The sequence below is a fragment of the Cebus imitator genome, unplaced genomic scaffold, assembly GCF_001604975.1.
Source record: "Cebus imitator isolate Cc_AM_T3 unplaced genomic scaffold, Cebus_imitator-1.0 Scaffold39, whole genome shotgun sequence".
NCBI classification, from domain to species: domain Eukaryota; kingdom Metazoa; phylum Chordata; class Mammalia; order Primates; family Cebidae; genus Cebus; species Cebus imitator.
In genome coordinates, this window is record NW_016107354.1 from 4,545,002 (window position 1) to 4,567,096 (window position 22,095).

General features: G+C 34.8%; 1 protein-coding gene across 6 annotated transcripts in view; it reads left to right on the forward strand.

Annotated features, from left to right (window-relative positions):
* The window catches only part of PDE3B (phosphodiesterase 3B), a 204,505-nt gene that overhangs the window by 2,289 nt on the left and 180,121 nt on the right, over nt 1-22,095 (forward strand). The gene's annotated exons all lie outside the window — the stretch shown is intronic.

A 22,095-nucleotide genomic window follows, 5' to 3' on the forward strand; every position in this document is an offset into this window, starting at 1 on the left:
TTTTTTGTATTTTTAGTAGAGACGGGGTTTCACCATGTTGACCAGGATGGTCTCGATCACTTGACCTCGTGATCCATCCGCCTCGGCCTCCCAAAGTGCTGGGATTACAGGCTTGAGCCACCGCGCCCGGCCGAGTTTACATTTTTATATAGTACTGGAAAATCTACCTGTTCTACATCACCAAGAAACTCAATACATATAGCTACTGTTATTGAGCATTTATGAAGTGCAAAACATTTTACATATATTGTCTCAAATACTCATAAGAACGGTGTTTGGTTGGCGCCATTAACCTCTATTTAGAGATGAGAAATCTAGGCTTATAGAAGTAACCCAACTTCACATGTCTAGTAAGTGGTTGTTCTGGGATTTGATTATGATTTTTCATTTTTCATTGCTGTGTTCTCTGCACAACTGACTGGTAAGTATAGTAGTTTTAAGTAGGAGAATAAGTGCGTACACCACAGTTTTTCAGAATTTTTGGATTAGTGATATGTTTTACACTGGGAGCCAATATGTTGGAGACAAAAGTTTCTTGTCCTTAATGCATTCGATGCATTCGTCTCTCTTCTGTTCTCTTACCTCACTTCTTGTTTGTCTTCTTTTAGGAATAATCTCCAAGCTACTACATTGATTTTATGACATGTTGAACACTGACCTATAGTGTCCCAGTGACACAATACTTTGCTTCTTGAATTGGCTTCAGAGGCCACTTCTGTGGCCAACCACTTCAAGTTTTGTTATGTCTTTTTTTTTACTCAGTTTACTACCAGTGATAATAGACAGTACTTTAGGAAAATGTGTGCCGGAAGAAAAATTTTTTGAGAGGATTTATTATGGAACAAGTAGTATCATCTATTTTCACAGAATGGAATTAACATTTGGCTTTTGGTCAAATGTGAACAAATTGCATTTTTTAACACTGTAAAATTGTTTTAGCAGTTTCATCACTTTTGTGGACAATTTTCCTGAACTTAACAGTTACAGTTTAATGTATTTTAATTGTAATTTTGTTGGTGTGGTTAATTCTGTCTGTCCTCTTGTAGTGGAAAATTTCTAGTCTTCTTAATCCTAGTGAGGTGCTTCTTCCATCATGGCAACCTTTTCCAACCTTTAGGTGCAGTGTTCTATACCAGGTAGCTTCAATTATTATTTATATTAGAAGAAAATACAATTTGTGCTTCTAAAAAGGGTATATTTTCTTAGTGCAGAAAACACTTATTCACATTCTACTTTTAGTAGGAACATTTTTGCACACTTAAAATACATGTGAATAGTTCAGGGTTTATATATGCTTACCTTATATTCAGTATCTACAAAATAATTATATTTTGAAATTACTAGAAAAGGGTATTTTTAACTTAGCAGATACTGTAATAATAAGAATTTTTTTTTATGCGTCTTCCCGAAGCCTAACAGTGGGTTTGTGCTTTTTGTTTGCATGTATATTATGTTAAAGATATTTAGAGGAAATCAGTACTTTTATGGGAGTAAAACATCAGGAGATTTTCTAATTTTCAAAGTGTTGTATATGACAATTGTAGAAACACTTTCTTCCTTCAGAAAGTGAGGGAAGATGAAAAGATTTTAGATAGTACCTGACATAGGGGAAAAAGTCCTGGATTCATAGGCAGAGGATTGTGGAGTCTTGGCTTAACTTTTTAATTTTAGAAAAGTCAGTGAACCTTTCTGAATCTTAGTATACTGTCAAATCAAGGGATCCTAGTAGATGAATTCTGTAAGACCTTCTAATTCTAAAATTAAGTTATATAATACCTTGTAATTTTAAAATTAAATTCTTTTAGTTTATACTTTTGGTAAGGTAGAAATAAAAATATAGTTAAGATGTCACAAACCAGTAATTCTTGAAGTTGTACTTATATGTTGAATGTTGACCTTGCTAACCTATATTTTCCAAGGTATGTTAATTGAAAAAGATGGCAAGTATCCAGTAGATTTTGGATAGAACTTTAAAAAAGTATATGGGGGTTCATTTTTAGGATATTAACAAAATTATTACACTTTCATTTCCTTAAGAAGCTAAACATTTTTATTAACCTCTTTGAAAGCCACTTAAATTTTATGAATAGAAATGTTTTTAATTGTAAAATAATAGATTTAAAGTAATTTTTAACTTCTGGGATGTTATATTACTGTGTTGAAAAATAATGGCACCTGTTTGTAAAACATTTGATTTAATAATTAGATTTATAATATTTGATTTAAATGCTGTATATGTGTCAGTTCAGTTCTTAACTAAGGTTTTTAAATTATTTCTTAATTTTTTTTTTTTTTAGCAACGCATTTAGAGATTTGAAGCCCAAATCTAGTTACTGCTAAAGGTGTTCTGCTTTGATGGGTTAATGGAAAGAAGCACTGATTTTGTAGTCTGTCTGCCAAGAAGCAGCTGAAACTAATAGGAATTTTTAAAAATTAGTTGTCTGCATAGAAACTTTGAGTGGAATTGAAGGAACTATATTTCTATGCCATTTTAATTGCATATTCTACAGTGCAATTTTCAGCTTTTCAATGAGATCACTTTGTGTGTGACTAGGTAAATACAAGGTTTTGAAAGGCATAAGTTAGTGTGTGAGATATTTTTCTATACCTTTAGTGCTAAGTGCTTTCTAAATGGTTAGGTAAATATTTAAAAATTCCGTGGCCCTAATGCCCATAAATATTACTTAAAGTGTTAATTTAATTTGAAAAAGGTATACATATATAGTGTGAGGACTTTTTTTTTTAAAAAGAGAGTTTTTTAAAAATGTGTGATTATTTACTCGCCTAAGGAATTTGCAAGGCATAACCCCCTGTTAATTTCTTTAAGAATACTGTAGCATTTGTGAAATTTATTTCATGGCTTCAATGAGTGAGTGTTTTATTCAAATTTCATGTTACTATTTTGTGGTAAAATATCAGCCTACATGGGAATTTTATACTTTGTTTTGTAAATATAGTATGTACTCTGCCATGAGTGTTATCTTTCAAAAACAGATATGATAGAGCCACTTGCTCTGTTTTAAAAATCTCTTATGGCTTTTCATTGTCCACAGGATGCTCTTCAGGTCCTTGACTCTTGCTTGCGAAGTCCTTCATAATCTAATCTGCTCTTTGCCATTTTTAAAAAATATTTTATTACTTATGGGACACTCTCTGTCCACATACATCCTTGGTTTAGCAATTTGAGGGCTGCTTCTTGTTATCGACATTGTTGTGGATTTTTCACTTTTGATTTTACCATTCTCACTTTTTAAAATCTCCTTTAAGGAACAAATAAGATTAAGAAGACTTTGGGACAGTACACCGATAATCAAATTTATATATAAGCTGAGAACAGAACTCCGTTATACAAGACTGGGCCATATTTAAAAAGAAAAGTTGACAAACCATGTGAAGCAGAGCTGATGAGTATTTTCATTATAATATATTAGATAGTCACATCTTCATAATTTGTTTTTATATACTTAGTGGAAGGTAACCGTAAGTAAAACCATAAAGTTTCCTCAGACTCTGTCCTCCTTCCCTTTTCACTTTCAATTACTAAGTCAGCTTATTTCCCTAGCACACTCTTCTGCCTTCTGTACCCCATCCAAATCAAGAATTCATATTTGCTGAAAAAGGCTATTTCAGTATAATTGGTCATATAGATATACAAAATACAGGACAGGTTCAGAATTTATCTAATTGAAATCTTCTCATTGTATATTATACAAAGGAAATAAATTGAACTCCAGAGAGATAAAAATACTGGTTCAGGGTTATTCTGTGAGATATTTGGAAAACAGGGACTAGAACCTAGGTCTTTACTCCTAGTCCACTTTTGCTTTCCACAAGGAGCATATATACTTCCCATAATAGCTTCCCAAGTCTGTACTTAATTTTGCCAAGTATCTCCAATTATGTAAAAAAAGGCAATTAAAGGAAGTAGGTGAGAAGTGGGAGAGAGAGTCAGTTAAGAGGGACTCTTGAGAATCGCATAGTTCATGATGACCTTGATAACAAACTTCTGATACAGTTATTTCAAAGTAATTTGTAAGGATGCAGCTGGTCTCAAACTCATGTACCTACATTACATATTTATTTTATATGTTGAAGACAGAGGGGAGGGTCAAAAGGAAAGTAGGAAGAATGTAAGCGGATTGACTATTGCCTGCTTTGCTTAAAGGCATTCAATTTAAACAAAAGAAACTGAAAAACTGTTAGCTAAACAAAACGTTGGAAGAGCTGGGTTGTGACTGTGGGTGGTTCCTGACAGTTTATAATATTGAGTCATTGTTCACCTTGTTATTTACAATCTAATCTGTGCTTGTGGTTGTTATAAGCCTGTTCTTAGAACTTGGGGCAGAAGAGTTTATCTCCCACTGTTATTTTTTTCTTTTACAACCAAGAACTTTCCTTCTGTCATTGATTTACCTAGCAGATAACTTTATGGATCTCTCCTCCTCCATCTGCCATGGTACATTGGTTACCTCTTCTTTACATTTCATACAACTTGCATTCAGCAACTTTTTTTTTTTTGCGGGGAGGAGACAGGGTCTCACTCTGTTGCCCAGGCTGGGGAGCAGTGATGTGTGATCTTGCCTCATTGCAACCTCTGCCTCACTGGCTCAAGTGATCCTACCACCTCAACCTCCTGAGTATCTGGGACTACAGTGCCTGCCACCATGCCCAGCTAATTTTTGTATCTTTTTTTTTTTTTTTTTTGTTTCACCATGTTGTTCAGGCATGTCTCGAACTCCTGTGCTCTAGCCATCTGTCCACCTTGGCCAAAGATGGCCACATTTGCGAATATGTTACCTTAGTGGCAAAACGGACTTTGGAGATGAGATTAAGGATTTTGAGATGAAGAGATTATATAGGATTATCTGAATAGGTGCAATATAATCATGAGGGTCCTTCAAAGGTAGAAGAGAGAGGCACAAGAGATCAGAGAAGATTTGACAGTGGAAGCAGGGTTGGAGTAATGCAATGTGAAATGGACTTAACCCATATTTGCTAGTTTTGGTGATAGAAGAAGGAGACTCTAAGCCAACGAAAGCAGGCAGCCTCTAAGAAGCTGAAAAGGTAGGAAGTAGATTTTTTTTCCCTGAGAGCTCCCAGAAAGTATTGAAGCCTCACCAGCACTTCGGTTTAGTTTAGTGAGACCTATAATCGACTTCTGACCTGCACACCTATAACATACATTTGTGTTATTTTATGCCTTTGAATTTGCGATAATTTGTTACAGGAGTGTATTAGTTTGCTAGGGCTGCCATGACAAAGTACCACAAACCAGGTGGCTTGAACAGCAGAAATGAATTGTCTCACAGTTCTGGAGGCTAAAAGTCCAATATCAAGGTGTTTCCAGGGTTGGTTCCTTTTGAAGGATGTGAGGGAGAATCTGTTCTATGTCTTTCTCCTAGCTTTCGGTGGTTTACTGACAGTCGTGGGCTTGTAGATGCATCACCCTCATCTCTTTCTTCATCTTCAAATGGCATTCTCCCTGTGTGTTCACATAGTCTTTTCCTGTACCTGTCTGTCTTTGTTTCCAGATTTTCTAATTTTCTAAGGATTCAGGTCATACTGAATTAGGGTCCACCCTGATTAGCCCTGTAGAGACCTTATTTCCTAATCAGGTTACATTTTGAGGTACTGAGGATTAGGAGTCAACATATTGTTTTTTGAGCAATACAATTCAACCCATACAAGTAGCAACAGAAAACTAAAGCTATGTAAAGTTGAATTGTTTTCCAAAATGGATGCTGAATATAAGTTGATGCATTTACATTTTTGCTAGCAGTGAAAAAGAATGGCCCTGGATCCACATTCTTACCAACCAATGCTTCAGATTTACTGACTTAAGTTTTGCTAGTCTAGTGGGTATGAAATTTATTTCTTTGTGATTTTAATTTGCATTTTTCTAATTTCTAATAAGATTGAGTTTTTAAAAATATTTTTATGACCTGTGTTTCTTATTCAGGGATTACTTGCTCATGTCTTTTTAAAATTGGGTAGTTTGTTTTCTCATAATGTGTGTTGTCTCATGTGCTCTTTGTATATGTGGACACAAATCCTTTATTAGTTATTTGGGTTGCAGATACCTTCTAGTTTTTTTGGTGCTTTTGGTAGAAGTTCTTAATTTTAATATTGTCACACTTATCAGTCTTTTCCTCTGATGATAAGACTCTGTGTGTCTTATTTATGTACAAAACTCTTCACCACTGGAAGCTGTAAGATAGACTCCTATGTTGTCTTAAACATTTTTTTTCATTTAGGTTATTTTTTCTTTCTTTTAAAATTGTAAATTAACAGTGTATAATTGTGTATACTTATGGGAAACAAAGTTATATTATGATTTGTGAATATAACATGAAATAATAAAAAACCGTCCTATATTGTCTTTTTAGAAGTTTAAAGTTTAAAGTTTGACATGGTTTTCATCCACCTAGAATTGATTTATAGGCATGATGTAATGTAAAAATGAGATTCAATCTCATTTTTTATCCATATGGATATCCAGTCATGCCAATACAATGTATTAAAAAGTTTGTTTATTCTCCATTCATCAGTGCTTACTCTGTCCTATATCAAATTTCAATATATATATGACTGTATCTGGGCTCTATTTTGTTTTATTTGCTAGTTTATGCATCCTGTGTTAATTCCACACTGTTTTAATTTTAATAGCTTTCTAATAAGACTTAATTTCCAGTAAGTCCCTAATCTTATTTTTCTTCAACAGCATATTGGGTGACTTTGGATCTTTGTTCTCAATATATATTTTATAATAAGGTTGTCAAGTTTCACAAACATTTCTGTTGGGAATCTGATTGAAATTGCATTAAAGTTTGTGAACAATTTAGAGGAGAATTGCTTTTGATTGAAATTTTTAAGTTGTGCTTTTCTGGGAATTTATTTAATGTCACAAAAAATTTATTTTATAGTTCATAATATCTTTTATTATCGATTTAAGTCTTTCAGTCTCTGCATTTAGATTTATTTCCCCTTTTTCATTCCTCATGTCGTTTGTATCTTTTCTGTTAATCAGTTGCTCCATAGTATGCTGTCTCTTAACATTTTCAAAAAATGGATTGGTGCTTATTTTCTGTTGTTTATTTCAGCTCTTACATTTATTCTTTCCTTTATTTTTATTTTTTTTTTTTTTGCTTTCTTTTTTTTTTTTTTTTTTTTTTTTTTTTTTTTTTGTAAGTGGAATGCTGAGCCTATTAATTTTGAGTCTTTTTCCACTGTATGCATTTAAGACCATACGTATCCTTCTAAATACTGATTTGGTTTAATTGCAGAAGTTTTGATGTGTGGTATTGTTATTGTTCAACATTCTAAGCATTATTTAATTTTTGTTTTGATTTCCATTTTGACTGGTGAATTGTTTTAAAAATGATTTCTGATCATGTATAGGTTTTCTATTATTTTATTGTTATTGATTTCTGATTTAATTTTTTAGTGGGTAAAGAATGTACCCCAACATATTCATTTTCATAAGTGTTCTAGAAGAAAATATATACACATTCTTTTATTGTTAGGTACAATGTTTGTTAGCTGTCTGGTAGATAAAGGTTATTGAATGGCCTTGTTACATCTTTTATATTCTTTTTATCTTGACTCATCAGTAATTGTGGAGGTTATTAAGAATCTCACTTTGCTGGTGGATTTGTCAGTTTCCCACCATAGATTGTAATTTGTTTTGGTTTTTGTGAACTGAATAAGATGCTTAGATTCTCTACCAGAAATGCCAATTTCAGTGGTAAAAGTAATACAGGCAATAAAGAAATGTAATCTAGGATCAGAAAAGAGGGATTATTACAAGATTTAATAATTACTGAGTGCTTGTTATACGCTAGTCTCAACAACCCTCTGAAGTAATTATTTGGACTCTATTTTACAGCTAGAAACTAAGGTAGGAAGGTGAATTAACCCCAAATAACTTACCTAGTATATGGAAATATATAATATGTTAAATGCCATTTTTTAACATAACAAGCCTTTAAGAACTCTCCCAGTTGGAAAAACTAAACCACAGGTTAAAATATTTAAAAATGTTTTGAAAGGAATTACTGAATTGGCACAAAAGTAAAAAAAACCGCAGATCCCCAAAAAGGAAGTGAAAGTGGGGATCCTGAGAAGTAAGCAGACACTAAAGTCAGCTTTCACCTGAGTTTCTGAGTATCCTTAGAGACCTTGAATATTTGTGTCTGCTTTGTGTGGCTGGTCTCAAAAGATAAAGCCTATGGTTTGTTCAAAGTGAAGAATCTAGTAGGAAACCTCTGCATAAAGTTGAGACCCCTAAAGTGCTAATACCCCCAATGTTATGGTGAATGAAAAATAAATATGGCCATGGAGATGGGATGTCTATTTTAATTGACCTTGGCAGAGAAAGGGGTTAAGAGCTGAAATAAATTTCACCTGAGAATGTATAAACACAAGACAAGAGGGCTCTCACATATTTTTTGTTGTGGTAAAATATACATAACATAAAATTTACCATCTTAATCATTTTAAGTATATAGCTCCGTGCACTAAGTACATTTGCATTGTACAAACATCACCATAATCCATTTCCAAAACATTTTTTCATCTTCCCAACATGAAACTCCATTCCTATTAAATAGTAACTGCTTTCCTTCTCCCAATCCCCTAGAAACCACCATTATATTTTCTGTCTTTATGAATTTGACTACTTTAGGCACCACATGTAAATGGAATCATACAATGTTTGCCCTTTTATGAGGGGCTTATTTTACTTGGCATAGTGTCTTCAAGGTTTATCCATATTTTAATATGTGACAGAATATTCTTTTTTTATGGCTGAATAATATTCTATTATATGTTTATACCCCATTTTGTTTATCCATTTTTCTGCTGATGGATATTTGGGTTGCCACGTTTTGGCTATTAGTGACATGCTGTTATGAACATGGGAGTTTGAGTCTCTGCTTTTACTTCTTTTGGGTATATGCCCAGAAGTAGATTTGTTGAAAAATATGGTAATTCTGTTTTTAATATCTTCAGGACCATTATACTGTTCTCTACAAGCAACTGTAACAGTTTACATTCCTACCACCAATGCACAAAGATTCTGTTTCTCTAGATCCTTGCCAATACTATTTATTTATTTTTGTGATAGTAGCTGATATGGTTTGGCTGTGTCCCCACCCAAATCTCATTTTCGTACCCATGATCCCCATGTACTGTGGGAGGGACCTGATGGGAGGTAATTGAATCATGGGGTGGTTACCATAATGCTGTTTTCATGACATTGAGTGAGTTCTTACGAGATCTGATGGTTTTATAAGGAGCTTTCCCCTGTTTGCTTGGCACTTCTCTCTCCTGCCGCCATGTGAGGAGGGACATGTTTACTTCCCCTTCTGTCTTGATTGCAAGTTGTCCTGAGGCCTCCCTAGTTATGTGGAACTGTGAATCAATTAAACCTCTTTTCTTTATAAATTACCCAGCCTTGGGTATGCCTTTCTAACAGTGTGAGAATGGACAATATGGTAGCCATCCTAATGGGTATAAAAATGGTATCTCATAATGGTATTTCATTGTGATTTTGATTTGCATTTCTCTAATGATTAGTGATATTGAGCACCTTTTTATGTGCCTTTTGGCCATTTGTGTATCTTCTTTAGAGAGATTTCCATTCAAGTCTCTTGCGCATGTTTTAACTGAATTGCTTGTTTATGGTTGTTTATTCTTATTGTTGTAGGGGTTATTGATATATTTCTGAATATTAATTCCTTATCAGATGATTTATAAAAACTTTCTCCCATTCTTTGGGTTGACTTTCATTTTACTGATAGTATCCTTTGATGTCCAAAAGTTTTCTATTTTGATGAAGCTTAATTTATATATTTTTTTCTTTTGTTGCCTGTGATTTGGGTGTTGTATGAAAGAAATCATTGCAAATTCAGTGCAATGAAATTTTCTGCCTGTGTTTTCTTTGAAGAGTTTTATAAAAGTTTTAGTTCTATTATTTAGGTCTTTGATCCATTCTGAGTTAATTTTTATATACAGTGTAAGGTAGTGGTCCAACTTTATTCTTTTGCCTGTGGATATTCAGTTTTTCTAAGACCATTTGTTGAAAAAACTGTTCTTTTAATAATCTGTCAACAAAATGTTGGCTTCTTTCTTGATAATTATTTGACAGTACATGTGAGGATTTATTTCTAGGCTCTCTGTTCTGTCATTGGTCTATATGTATGTGTTTTTGTCAGTACCACACTGTTTTGATTATTATATCTTTTAGTAAGTTTTGAAATCAGAAAGTGTGAGACATCAAACTTTGCTCTTTTTCAAGATTGTTTTGGCTGTTTGAGTGTCCTTTGAGATCCCATATGAATTTTAGGATAGATTTTCCTGTTTCTGCAAAAAACATCATTGGGGTTTATTTTTATTTTTATTATTATAAAAAATAAAATTTACTTTGTTATTCATTTTTAGGTGTAAGGTTCAGTAGTGTTAAGTACATTCACGTTGTCGTGAAAAAAATCTCCCTAACTTTTCCATCTTGCAGAACTGACACTCTATAAATAACAATCCCCCTTCCCCTGTTCCCTGGTAATCACCATTCAACTTTACATTTTAATGAATTTGATGACTTTAGATACCACATATAAGTAGAGTCATAGAGTATTTTTTTGTGAATTGCTTATTTCACTTAGTATAATCATCTTTGGGATTTTGATAAGGATTGCCTTGAATCTGTAGATTGCTTTGAATAGCACTAGCATCTTAACAATATTAGGTTTTCTAATCCATGAAAATGGGACACCTTTTGATTTATTTTATATTAATTTCTTTCAGCAACATTTCATAGTTTTCAGTGTATGAGTCTTTCACCTCCATGGTTAAGTTTATTCCTAAGCATTTTATTGTTTTCAACGCTGTTGTAAATGGAACTGTTTTCTTAATTTCCTTTTTGTATTATTCATAGCGTATAACTGTGTGAAACTGATTTTTATCTGTTGATTTTTATATACCGCAGCTTTGCTGAATTTGTCTGTTCCAATAGTTTTTTTGTGGAATTTTCAGGTTCTTCACTTAATTTTTGATCCAAATTAGTGCTGCATATGTAGACTGAGAAACCTCAAGTAAAAGAAGTAAGAAATTTAAATTGGTCTCAAATTGGTAATGCTCTAAGACAATGGTTAGAAGCAAATTCATACTCTCCAAGGCCTCAAATAATTCCTACAGATAAAATTTCAAAGAAATTGAGCAGTGCCTAGTTAAAAATCCACAAATTGGTAAACCATCTGATGGTAAAGAAAGTTCATGACTTTGTTGTGGAAATCAGAACAGGCAAGGAAACAAGGCACTATGAATAAGAACCTAAGAAAAAGTACACAGCAAAAACACATCCACAAAAGCTTTAGATTACATAAAATATAAAAACACATTTAATGTGCTTACAGAAACAAAATAGAAACCTGAAAAAATGATTGGGGGACAGGTGATTAAAAAAACTGTCACTGCAACAGATGCTGGAGAGGATGTGGAGAAATAGGAACACTTTTACACTGTTGGTGGGAATGTAAATTAGTTCAACCATTGTGGAAGACAGTATGGCGATTCCTCAAGGACCTAGAAACAGAAATTCCATTTGACCCAGCAATCCCATTACTGGGTATATATCCAAAGGATTATAAATCGTTCTATTATAAGGACACGTGCACACAAATGTTCATTGCAGCACTGTTTACAATAGCAAAGACCTGGAACCAACCCAAATGCCCATCGATGATAGACTGGACAGGGAAAATGTGGCACATATACACCATGGAATACTATGCAGCCATCAAAAACGATGAGTTTGTGTCCTTTGTAGGGACATGGATGAACCAGGAAGTCATCATTCTCAGCAAACTGACACAGGAGCAGAAAATCAAACACCACATGTTCTCACTCATAGGCGAGTGTTGAACAATAAGAACACATGGACACAGGGAGGGGAGCACTACACACTGGGGTCTGTTGGAGGGAAATAGAGGAGGGACAGTGGGGGATGGGGAGTTGGGGGGGGGAAGGCATGGGGAGAAATGCCAGATATAGGTGAGGGGGAGGAAGTCAGCAAATCACACTGCCACGTGTGTACCTATGCAACAATCTTGCATGTTCTTCACATGTACCCCCAAACCTAAAATGCAATAAAAAAAGAAAACAAAAAACTGTCACTGGCCAAGTGTGGTGGTTCATGCTGGTAATCCTAGCACTTTGGGAGGCTGAGGTGGGTGGATGGCTTTAATCCAGAAGTTTAAGATCAGCCTGGGCAACATGGCAAAACCCTGTCTCTACAAGAAACAAAACATTACCTGGGCATGGCAGTGAGCGCCTGTATTCGCAGCTACTTGGGAGGCTAATGTGGGAGTATCACTTGAACTGGGAGGTCGAGGCTGCAATGAGCTCTGATTGTACCGCTGGACTGCTGCCTGAGTAACAGAGTGATACTCTGTCTCAAAAAAAAAAAACACCCCCAAGCCCGAAAACAAAACAAGTAGTCATATAGGTCAACAGAATTGGAGAATAAGAAGTAAAGTATAGCTTGGATTTTATTGAAGTTCCAAAAGGGATAATAAAATGAAGAAGAAGAAATATTTGAAAAGATAATGGCTGGGCCGGGCACGGTGGCTCAAGCCTGTAATCCCAGCACTGTGGGAGGCCGAGGCGGGTGGATCACGAGGTCAAGAGATTGAGACCATCCTGGTCAACATGGTGAAACCCCGTCTCTACTAAAAACTACAAAAAATTATCTGGGCATGGTGGCACGTGCCTGTAATCCCAGCTACTCAGGAGGCTGAGGCAGGAGAGTTGCCTGAACCCAGGAGGCGGAGGTTGCAGTGAGCCGAGATCGTGCCATTGCACTCCAGTCTGGGTAACAAGAGCGAAACTCCGTCTCAAAAAAAAAAAAGGAGAACAAATAATTAATATAAGAGGAAAAGGAGGCCAAAAAGGAAACTAGCAAACAGGACCAATACTTAAAGCATGTAAAAAGATAATAGAAAGAAATCTAAATACTGCTACTAATCACAATAAATATAGAAACAAAAGCTCAAGTTAAAAGAAGGTAAAGATTTTCCACTTGGATTTTTAAAAAATCTGACTATAAACTCTTTGCAAACATAAGAATCTATTAAGGTTGAAAATAAAAGAATGGAAAAAGGACACAAGACACTATAATAAAACTGGAAAATATTAATATCAGAAAAACTGGGAAAATGCTAGAGAAAAAGATGATCATTATGTCATTATAAAACACTGAATTCACCAAGAAGATTAAATTTGTAGTTACCTAATAACATAAATATCTATGTCTTTATATATACATACACATACATATAAACATATACACATATAATTAATAGCTATTTCCAAATCTACAGTAGAAAGCATTCCTTTTGTATATTATTTTATCTATGCCTTTAATTTATTCCTATCAGATTAATGTACTTTGATTATACTGTCTTAATTACCCTCTCAATTATTAACCCCCTTTTTTGAGCATTGCAGTGTGCTAGGTGCTGTAGGGGAAATACAAAGATAAATAAGATACGGTTCTATCCCTAGGGAGTTTATATCTAGTAGAGTCAGATGTGTAAACTAGCTCACTGTGAGACGCAATTGTGTAATTGCTGTGTTCCAGTCATAGTACCTCACTGTGGAAGGCAAAAGAGTGATCAATTTTGCTGGGGAGTGTACTCATAGGCGGGTGTTGAACAATGAGAACACATGGACACAGGGAGGGGAGCACTACACATTGGGGTTAGTTGGGGGGAAATAGGGGAGGGACGGTGTGGGGTGGGGAGTTGGGGAGAGAGATAGCAAGGGGAGATATGCCAGATGTAGGTGATGGGGAGGAAGGCAGCAAATCACACTGCCACGTGTGTACCTATGCAACAATTTTGCATGTTCTTCACATGTACCCCAAAACCTAAAATGCAATAAAATAATTAAATGGGGGGGAAAAAAAAAGAAGTCTTCATAGAGGAGGCATTTGAAGGATATACTGTATAAGTCTTGATTAAGTAGAGACAGGCGTTAAGACTGGTAAACCATCTGATGGTAAAGAAAGTTCATGACTCTGTTGTGGAAATCAGAACAGAAAGCTAGTAAAGTAAGGAGTATAGAGTTAGTGTGGAAATGTTACTGGAAGACACTGGAAAAGAGTGGTTGAGAATAATGTATGGAAGATATTGAGTGCCGTCCTAAACTTTTTGGTTGATTCAGTAGAAAATGTTGGAAGATTTTTCAGAAGAGAAGACATACTTTTTTTAGTTTAGAGATATTATTGACAGTGGGAAAAGTAGATCAGATAATGAAAATACTGGAAGCAGGGAGCCCATTAAAACCATTCATATGAGAGACTGAGAACAATGGGAGTGGAAAAGCCCTGGTGTTTGGAAAAAAGGAGGTATGAAGATTTTTAAAGTCTTAGTGTCCAAAAGGTTAGTGGTGTCATTAGCTAATGTAGGGAACACTGGAAGATGAGCTGCTTTGGAAGAAATGGTAAAGAGCTTGACTTTACTGATTAGTGCATGTTCCAGTTTTCACATGTGAATGCTTGCTATCTCTTTTGCGTCTCTAAATGGGATGTAAACTCCCTAAGAATAAGAACTAAGCATTTCTGTTTTGTGTTTCTCATTTACATTTTGGAGTTCACAATGGATATCTGTTATTATATTTACTCTTATTGTGGTTTCTTATAATAGTTCCATGTTAACCTTGAGTGAAGGAAAGAACTGTGGGTGAATCCCAATTTCCTACTGTCTTTGGTATTCTCATTAATAGTCAACTATTGTACAGTGGTGAAGCTAGACGGTTTGAGTTTAAATATCATCTCTGCCACTTATAGAACGTTGAACAAGTTGGTTAACTTCTCTGTTACCTCAGTTTCTCTGTGCATAAATTAAGGGTAATAACAGTATCTATCTTACTGAAGTGAAATAGATGTGATACGAAATGTTGTGAGAATTAAATGAGTTAACCTGTACGTTCTTGGAATAGTATCTGGCACCTGGCAAGTTTTTAACAGGTTAGTTGTTATTATTAATAGTTGAAATTCTCATCCTCAAATCACTTAATAGTTTATGCCAGTTTACTCCAAATCAATGGTAAAGCTAATTGAAATTTAGATCTATGAGACAATCCTTTTTTATTGTCTTGATGCTTCTTTTGGAACTGGTATTAAGCAAGAAAGCAAATCCTTTCCATAAGGGATTGTATAGGGGAAATTCTTTCAGCAGTGGTATTTAGAACAACAAAGAAAAGATACAAGGAATAATTTAAAAAGTGATTAAAAGGTGGATAATTTGGATTTATTTTCTTTTAAAGTTTCAGAGTTAAAGATTAAGAACCTTTGATCTTCTAGAAGAAATATGTGTCAGCTACTTCAATAATTTACTGCCCCATAAGCTTTTTGTTCCAGTTTGTCACTTTGAAATTGGGAGTACACTGGAAAGTCAAACAAATGTCTTTACCCATAATTCTTCCTTCACAGTTCACTGTCTGTTAAATATGTTGATAACTATGCAGCACCTCCCCAGGAATGGTAAGAGGGAGATAAGAGATATGGAAACAGAAAGAAGAGAAACTGTGTGTAAAAAAGTGACTCTTCCAACCCTCTTCCTCACTCCAGCCCATATTAGTCACTTTGCTTTACTGCTTCAATGTAACGCTTTGTTCCACTTTTCAGAAAAAGTCTTCTGAAGAGCTTCTACCAGTTAGATGGTAATGGTTCAAAGCAGACAAAAATAAATACAGATAGGAATTTTTACTAATATATGTGGAAATATTTTTTCTTTAGGGGAAAATACCTACATACACATTACTAAATACGAGTATTTATCATTATGTAAGTCATTATTTGTTTGTATTTGTTGTAAAAATAATCAACATGTAGAAATAACTTTAATATCTGAAAATTCATTTCTCCAGCAACATTCTGCCAGGAGCTATGAGGGCTAGGAAAAAGAATCATATAATGTCATTACTTTTAGGGGTTTAATATGAGATAAAAAGTAAAGATTTTATTTTAAATAATAAAAAAGGCAGTATAATATTGTAGTGTTTGAGAGGTCTCAAAAAATAACACCCAAATTTCAAGAGGGGAGTAACAGGCAAGATATCAGAATAAAGGTGGTAACCTTTATTCCTGAGAAAGCTGTTATTGGAGGGCATGGCTTATATCTGCAGATAGTTTTGCTTTCTGATACTGAACCCCAGAGTTAAACAGACTTATCTGCTCATTAGCAGAATAGGATCAGGAACATCTTCCCTGTTTGCCTGGAGAGCCTATGCATGGAGAAGTGTTGGAGAATTTCTGCTTCCATCTAGTGGGTAGGCTTCCAAGAGCAAAAAGCGAGGGGTAGAATTGTGCTTACATGATTCTTTAATCTAAACTTACCAGTCAGGTAAGTCGCTATTCTCCTTCTAGGGGATAAATAAGTGAGAGGGTAGAGAGAGTCCAAAAATATTTAGGGACACTTCTTCCTCATAGAAGCCATAGGATTGAGAAAAAGGCATTGCCTCTCTCAACATAATAATAGAAAAAGCTATTTGAAATTCTGACATCTTTTAGACAACACATATTTTAATTTTTGCATGTCACCTATCTTGCAACTATTGCATCTACATAGTTGCGTGGAATGTACGTAATTTAAAAACCGAGCCTAGATTCTACCTTTCTTCATTTTTTTCCTTTCTCTCTTGACAAAATCAAGTCACTTATTTCTGTGTGCATTTATTGTTGCACTTAATACTCTCTATCATATTTGGGTTGGCAGGTCCTTCCTGTCTTTATATTTTATATCCTTTAAATGCAAGGACAGTATCTTATTTATCTGCATGATCCTGGTGCTTGGCATGTATCAGATAGTTTATTGAGTTGAATTATTGCATTAAATACTGTTTTCTTCATCACTTAACAGGACAGTATTTTCCTAGTTGATACATAATCCTCATAATTTCATGATTGAAAGTAACTTGAAGAACAGGATGCCTAAGGATTATGTTCTTGATATCACAAAAGCCAGCAAAAATCTTCTCCAGACAGGGAAGCTTACTTTAGGTGAATGCCTCAGTTTATAGATGAAGCTTAGAATGTTCCAAGTTTGGAGAATGGAAACTAATACAGGACATTGTGTGTAGGAGTTGCCTCTAAACAAAAGGAGGGGCATGGAATGATCATTTGAGGTGAGATCATAGTGATTCAGTAGGGTTATAAACAATTTTGACATTATCAGATATGGCTTGCAAAGTTAAAAATTCATGAATGTTTGAATTGTTCTCAGTTAACAAGTGTTAATAGAACATTTACAGTGCTTAGATTGCACTTTTGATTTCTAGGGAGAACTTCATTTTTAACAGAAATTTACTAATTTTAATTCATCAAGGAAGAAGATAGTAGTAAGGTACTAGTCATAATTATGTAGCAAACTCTAGAAATGTGATGTTTTTTTTTTTTAACTTTTACTTTAAGTTCAGCGGTACATGTGCAGGTTTGCATAGGTAAACTTGTGTCATGGGAGTTTGTTGTACAGATTATTTCACCACCCAGGTATTAAGCCTAGTATCGATTAGTTATTTTTCCTCATCCCCTCTCTCCTCCCACTCTCTACTCTCTTTTAGGCCCCAGTGTGTGTTGTTCCTCCTTACATGTTCATGTGTTCTCATCAAGTACATTTTTGTCAGGTAACTGAAGTTTATCTTTAGATAAGTATTTTCTTTTTAATTGAAACACATTTTTGCTGTGGCTGTTTCTACTATGTTTACCCCTATTTCTGCTTACTCAATAGATCTTGATGAAACTAATATATTTCTCTAAGTAAGGGTTGTCATTTTTAAAATTAGTAAAACATTTATTAGACAAAATTATTAGCAAGCACTGCACGAACAGTTAATGCAACCTGTTTGGTAAACTGAATGATCTCCCATTTCTGTGTTCCTTCAGATAGCTCACCCACACATTCCATAAAAGATTATCTTTAAGCAGATGCAACAATACCCTGAAGGCATAATTGTTAGCTTTATAATCAGCATTAGGCAATTAAAATCCTCCAAAATTAATTCCAGACTTGGCTGTAACCCCAAGAGCCATCTAGAAGACAGAGGATGTAGAGTTTACCAGATCTTATGCCCTGCTTATAAGGGAGGGGAATATCCCCAAAATATTTAGGAGAGTTCACGTGTATTGAATGCCATTAATTTCAATGACAAGAGCCTATTTCTAACATTCCTTATAGTGTTGCTTCTAATACTCTTGTTTTTTTTTTTTTGAGATGGGGTCTTACCCTGTTGTCCAGGCTGGAATTCAGTAGCTTGATCTCGGCTCATTGCAACCTCTGTCTCCCAGGCTCAAAAGATCCTCCCACCTCAGTCTCTGGAGTAGCTGGGGCAACAGGCACATGTCACCATTCCTGGCTAATTTTTTGTGGAGACGGGGTTTTGCCATTTTGCCCTCACCGGTCTGAAACTCCTGAACTCAAGTCATACACCCTCCTTGGCCTCTCAGAGTGCTGGGATTACAGGTGTGAACCACTATGCCTGGCACCTTCTAATATTCTAATACTAGAATATTCCTTAATATTATTCTTTGTAATATTTCTTATATGTCTAATATGCCTTATATTAGTCTTTAGGGCTAAAAGGAATAGCTTCTGAATTGTTTATAGTTGCTGCTTTGGGAGTGTGGCCTTTCTGATTAAATGCTAGTTGATCACCCATAGAATATAAATCCTTGTTAAATAACTTATTTACATTTAAATAACAAGAAATGAGAATGTAAGCGCCCTGAAGATAAGAATTTTTGTCTGTTTTGTTCACTGCCTGTCCAAAATAATGACTGGCTAATAGTGAGAGTTCAAATAACTATTGAATGAGTAAATATCACACTGACTTTGCTGAAGTATTTAAATAAGTTTCAGACATTATAAAAATAAATATGTTTCGGCCACAAGCTTAATTAAAAAAGTAATTAAGAGTTAAAAAAAAGGTTTGAAGCATACAGTCCTATTTTAGGGGGCTCAAGAATTTAAAAGGAAGAAAGGGAGAGACATCTAGGTAAGAGGACATGCATGCTAGCTTTCCAATATTGGATATTATCTACTTTTTCTGAAGACAGTATTGACCCTTTGACCATGGCACATCTTTTCATAACAGAGTCCTCCTTACGCTCAACGTTTAATCGGTACATAGAGCCAAGAAATACATTGTGGACCTACATTTCGTGCATATCTTTTGTGTTAAAACCTCTTGCAATCTAAGAACACTTTGTTTCTTCTCTTAAAATCCTTTCCTCACTTTTGAGTAATTTATTTTTGAATTTATACATACCTCATCTTATTGTTCATCCTATTTTTGCATTATGTTAAACCCTCCCTGGTCAACCCTTAAAATGTTAAAGGAAAGACTTTACTATATTTCTTAATGAATACACGAAACTTTAAGTACAAATACTTTTGTCATCAGACTTTGTAAAGCAATCAGATGTTTGAAAAAAAATTTAAACATGTAGCAAAGGGTCTAGTTTTAAGAACTTAGCTATGAATGAATGAGATCCTACCCATTTAATAGAGTTCTCCAAATGAACAGGAAGTATACAGTGAAAGGAATGTCCCTTAGAGGTTTCAACTTTTTCTGAAGCCAATCCTGTCTGTCTTTTTTATTCAAGAAAGTTTTAGTCATTTTCAGAATTCATACCAGAAAACAGCTTATTAGTTTAGATATCAGCAAATTGGTCATGGCAAAAGATAACATGAAAATAAACAACACTGTGTCAAAAAGGATGAAAAGCCAGCACTCCAACTTGTAGAATTGTTTTGGAAGCCTGTTTATCTCGGACTGAGATGACACATTAAGCCTCTGCTGTTGCCTTCCATTCTTGCACAAGCCTCCCTGCTCCTGGGGACCCTCCTGACCATCTGCTTCCAGCATGCCCACCTCTGTCTCACTCCTGCAGACAGGGTTGTCATTTTTAACACTGTCTTACTGTGCCATGATATATGGATGCCTAACTGGCTTGTAAAGTCTCTTTGCCATATACTAAGTGCTGTTTCTTACATTTTAATCTTCTCTTTAATAGTTACTTTGCTTGCTTCTGCTGCTAGCTTTTACCAATCTTTACCTCCCATTTCCCAATTAATTACTGTTTATCAATCGTGGGTTAGGACACTAGTTAACCAAGTAAATTGGAATTCCCTGTAAAAATAAGGATGAATACAGTATATGGACTTTATAATATCTGTTTTGACTCCACAGAGAGTTTTTTTGTTTGTTTTGATAAATGACTTCTGGATAAATGATGTTAGCCATATTGTTTCAACACGAGCAGCTAAATATAGATTTTTTTTCTTTTTTTTAGTGAGGTATATGGTACATACTGTAAAGTGAACAAAACAAGTATGTAGCTCAACACATTTTTACATATGTATATACCTGTATAATTACCACTCAGACCAAAATATAGAACATTTTCATACCCTAGTTGGCTCCCTCATGGTCTCTCCCATTTGATACCCTGTCATCTAAGATATCCACAGTTCTGATCTTTATCCTGATAGATTGGTTTTGCCTCTTTTTGAATCTTCATGGAAACTGAAATTTGAGTTTCACATCGTTGTCTTGGGTCATAAAGTATTCTTTTGATTTTAAAAAGTTTTATTTTTTTCCATTTATTCTTGAAACATTCATTTAATACTTCCTATTGGCAAAATTAATTATTTTAGGGATTCAAAAATGAATAAAATATACCTTGCCTTCAAGAAACTTGGAGTTTAGTACAAGAAAAAAAATACCATAAAGGAGATATAAACAAAATACAGAGAAGGTCTAGGAAAAGAATGATGCTATAAGAGTGAGGGTCCTAATGAAAGTAGAGGCACACTCAGATGGCTAAAGTAGGAAGAGTTTATGAAGGACTGATTTACAAAAGAGGAGGAAGGGTTAGGAGAACATGGTGTGAGTATCTGATGAGCAACAACAGATAGCCATTATCACGTTTAGACATACAAGGGCAGAATAGGGAGCTGTTAAGACTCAGAGAGTAGCTCTATAGAGGTTCATTTGACAGAAGCCATGGCTCTGGTAGTAGGAAAACATCGCTAACTAGAGGTGATTTTACATGAGAGCAGAGGTGGAGGTAGGTGGGAGAGTGAGGGAGAATAACTACTCAAGGCTCACTTCCTATCTTTCTGTCTTCTGCTCTTGTCTTCCGTTGGTTGACTCTACCCTGAAGACAGAGGGCAGGGGGTCTTTGGATATAGACAGAGTCTTCTGGGGCACTGAACAGAGTGGAGAAGAATGGAGAGTGGATCTGGAGGGGCAAATGAAATATTTGTAGCACTACAGTTTTTTTAAGGACATAGTATCTGCAGTATTGGCAGAAGGTCCTTTTAGGAAGAATCGTATAAACAAAGGGTAGAGGAGTATTGACATAAAGAGTATGTTGAGAAAATGGAAAATATTTCAGATAGTTTGGAGTGTACTTAAGAAGAATAGGCATAAAAATGAAAACAGAGGTTAGTATTTGTAGATAAATGTTAATCTTTACATTGCATATCCTCTTATTTGTTATTAAGTCTTGTATTATAAATGTTTTTTATAAATACCCGAGAATCAATAGTGCCTTCATCATTAGGTGGAAGATAGTTGGTCAAGTTTTGTGCCTTAGCATGGTTATCTGGGTGATTTACACATAGCAGCCTAGTACAAATAGTACAAAGATCAGGAGTCATTTAGAGAGTGGGGCTTACAGTTAAGAATATAGGCTCTGGATTTGGACCATTTTATGTTTAAATTCTGACTCCAGCACTTTCCAGCTTGATGACCTTAGGCAAGTTATCTAATACAGGTCTCAGTTTCCTCATTTTCAAAACAGGTCCAATCATAATAGTTTTATTTTAGAGTAGTTGTGAGGATTCATTGAGTAATTCACAAAGTATTTAGCCCAGAGCCTAGCAGATACTGTCAATAAATGTTACCTTTTGTTTTAAAATTAATTTAGGAGGGTATTATAGATGTCTTTGAATATTTGAAATGCTGCCACATGATATAGGGATTAAACTTCTTTATGAGAACCTCTAGTATCAGAATCAGGAGTAATGTGTA